Genomic DNA, 4,096 nt, shown 5'->3' on the forward strand with positions numbered 1-4,096 from the left:
CCTACTAAGTGCTAGATGTTATGACCAATACGTTGAACTATTAAGTAGAGAAGAGTTTAAAATTCCTAACGGTGAGGGTTCCTTGTCTAGTTTTCTAAGAATAGTCAATAGAAAATTCCTATGGCTAGACCTTAGGCTATTAAAGAGGAAAAAATGAACCTCAACCAGAAGTGAGGTCAACAAATGGACCATCAATAGGTGTGGTGTGTTGGGCAAGCACATCGTACGTATTGGCGTTGACCGACGAGATCAACAAAAACCAATACATTCTCCTAAGTCAACAGACCCGGAGGTATGTGTAGAGTTGTGTGTGTTTTTTTTTAATTTTTGTTAAGGATACTTGCATGTGCATATTTGATCAAGTCAAGAGTAGGGACTCTCGTTGGGGATGGGAGAGTGGATTTTAAGTTATGAAATTTTAGAGATTTATAGAGGATGGGAATCAATACGCAAGTGCTGAACCTGAGGTGGGAATTGAAATTTAAGTATCAATTTTGTAAAGAAAGGAAGAGTTGGAATTTAGGTACCGACCTCAAAAGATGAGAATCAAAATTTAGGTACTGATCCAAAAATGAGATTTGAAATTTAGGTATCAATCTCAGGGAGAGAGTCAAAATTTAGGTATCAAACTCGAAAGATGAGAATCAGAATAAAGTTACTGATTCAAAAATAAAATTTGAAATTTAGGTATCAATCTTAGGGAGAGAGTCAAAATTTAGGTATTGACCTGGAAGATGAGAATCAAAATTTAGGTACTGATTCAAAAATGAGAAGGAAATATGTTTGTTAGATTGAGAAGGAAAGCACCAGGACTCGCATCGAACTCAAGAGGTAACAAGAAAATATATGAATCTTAGGAAGGTAAGCACCAGGACTCACATCCAACCCAAATGGTGACAAGGAAATATGGTTGTTACATTGAGAAGGAAAGCGTCAGGACTCACATCCAACTCAAGAGGTAACTAGAAAATATAGGTGTCACGTTAGGAAGGAAAGCACCAGGACTCACATCCAACCCAAACGGTGATAAGGAAATATTTTTGTTACATTGAGAAGGAAAGCACCAGGACTCATATCCAGCTCAAGAGGTAACGAGAAAATATATGCATCACATTAGGAAGGAAAGCACCAGGACTCACATCCAACCCAAACGGTGACAAGGAAATATGTTTGTTACGTTGAGAAGGAAAGCACCAAGACTCGCATCCAACTTTAGAAGGTAATAAGAAAATATGTGTGTCCTTATGCAGAAAATATGCAAATTCACACATGTGAATTTGTGGGGAATATGTGAATATAATATGAAAATATGTGAAGGAATCGAAATTTAGGTACTGATTCGGAAATGAGAATTGAATTTTAGTTATCATTTTTGAAAGGAGAGTCGGAAGTCAGGGACCGACCTCGAAGATTAAGAATAGGATGACATGTTCCATTAATGGGAGTCTTATACCAATCTCGAAGATGGGGAATCAAAATTTGGGTATTGAATCCAAGAGTCATATGAAAATAGTGTAGAGTTTGTGATGTTGAATTTGCAGAAATGTGTCATGTGAAAAGGTTGATTTTGTTGAAGAAGATTTGTAGACTTTTGTGGGGTTTTGTGCAGAATGTGAAATTTCATGGGGATGTCAAGAAAGTTAATGCAGATAAAGATGGTTGTGTTGCACGCACAAAGAGTAAGAAAATTTAAAAAAAAGAGAATCCACTCAACAGATTCATTTCCTTTTCCTGTTGTTTTTATTTTAATTTTTCAAAATGTCTTTAAAATTTTAATTTTAGCTGGTTGATTTTCAAAAGAAATTTGTTGTGTTATTTATTCATTTGTGATTATTTTTATTTGAATTTTATTTATTATTAAAAATTTGTTGTTTTGTTCTTCGTTCATTGAAATTCTGAACCAACGCATGGTTCGTGGCTTCCATCCATCGTACAAAATGGCAACTGACAAAAAGCCACATTTCTGAGAGATATTTCCATTAATTTGCTCCAATAAATATGTCACAGATAAAACATAGGCTAACGTAAAAAAAGGTACAATATATAGTCCATGTTGAAGTACATCCAAATCATCTCATATCATGAACACATTGTAGGTTGAATATATCAGATACATATCATGTTGCTATAATAAAAAAGAAAGTGAACCCTTCGACCCTCTGTATCAGGTTCGACGAGCTTCTGATCGAGCAGACCTTCTAAGCCATGCTCCAGGATAAAATTTCCCTTCGCCTGTACTTAGAGGTACAACCCTCTCATAGCACGCACAACAGTAGCTCTTCAAGTTTCGGGTCTGGCTGGAATCCATATGGTATTTTGTTGTCGTCTTTCTTATGGAAGGTTATAAACACCATACGGTGTCGTACCCCTAGAATGCAATGTTTGGCAACATCTACACCATTGCCTTTAAGAACAAGTACTGAACCTACTAGTAGAGGAATCTCCACAAAACCTCTGAACTCACCAAGGCCGGCGTCATCGATTTCTTTCCCAAATAAAATATTTCTCTTGCTCATAAATGAGACCGTGCAGAAGGGCCTCACAAATTCATGATGATCAATGTGTAGAGGAATGCAATCACCATCTTCATAGATATTGATAATACAACTATTAGGAATGCAAGTAGCAGGTAGAATATTTCATTTGACCATTCTTTTGATCATCCACTTTATCATTGGCGGTAGCAGATCTGAGGATCCCAGGCAGATTCCCCTGTTTGTCATTTGTGAAGTTGTAACAACAACCACACTGGATGGTGATTCTTCCTTATCCTCTCATCCATTTCTTTGGCTTAGAATATGTTCTTTCCATCAGAAGACCCGCTCGTCCTCTATCTCTTAAATCAAAGATACAGTCCAGAATGCTTCTTTCATCACTTTCAGAGAAAACCCTGGTATACAGCTCCAGGCCTTCCAGTATGTTGATGAACTTTCCCTGAACTTCTTCATAAAACTCAAACTCTCTTTTATTTAATTTACTTATCTTGAAGTATTCTATGATACCAGGAGTCAGCAGTTATTGCGGGCGTTCCTTCCTTCGAGCATTGGCGGGAACCCAAACTGGCGCTGGTTGATCTGGAAGAGACTCAGCCTCTAGCGGGATGTACGATCCTGGGCTCCATGGTACATAGTGATCTGTCCCAAATGGGACATATGGCTCATCCATCATAAAATCTAAAGTCTGAGACCCATTGGTGCTTGAAGTATACACTTCCAATGTACTAAAATATTGTAAATGTAGAACTTTGCAATCTGGGCATTCTACGAAAGCTGTCGGCACTTTTTTTGGTTGGAGGAGTTGCCCGTAAGAAGCTGTCGGTCATCGAAATTGAAATCCTGTCACCCGCTTTGGAAGGACGTTTTAATTTACATATATATATATTTAGTTTTAGAAAATATGAAATCAAATTGACCCCATATTTTTTACTTGAAGATGAGGCTCGATCAAATAAACTAAGGAAAGTATGATGTCCGTTTGGTCTGCGAAACCTTGAAATTTGCCGACAAGTTCCTCTATTTAATATAAAGGATTAAATAGAGTTTATATTAAGCTGCGTTAGGACATGCTTCTTATAAGGGCATGCCCCTATAGTTAATTACATCTTAAATTACCAAAGTCACCTAAGAAGACTCTCGATAAAAAATAGAAAATATTATCTTCAGGAGTTTCAAAGGGTAGAATTTTTCAATGAGATCGGACGTAGAGGTGTGAAAGGGGATTGGTTCAAATTTGGAACATTTTTTTTGTAGAGTCCAAAGGAGGAAAAATTAGGGGATGTCATGGATCCAGAGGAGAACCTCGGCGACTTCCCAAGCTATCCAAATATTTGTCTTCAATTTTGAGGAGAAATATTTTGGAATGCAAATTTTATTGGTTATGACTTACATTCATGTGAAACAATCACACAAATAGCCTGGAAGATGTGAGGATTTAGGTCGTGATAAACGATAACCTCAGAATCCTAAGACGAGTTAGGGCTTATATTGTATAACAAGGCTATACAAAGGCCTAAAGATAAGGTGAGGATTTATGTTGCATAAGCAAGCAACCTCGAAATCCTATGGCTTTTGTTGTTTATATCTAAGGAAGGAAGATT

This window comes from Phalaenopsis equestris, unplaced genomic scaffold, assembly GCF_001263595.1.
Source record: "Phalaenopsis equestris unplaced genomic scaffold, ASM126359v1 Scaffold224398, whole genome shotgun sequence".
Classification (NCBI taxonomy): Eukaryota; Viridiplantae; Streptophyta; class Magnoliopsida; order Asparagales; family Orchidaceae; genus Phalaenopsis; species Phalaenopsis equestris.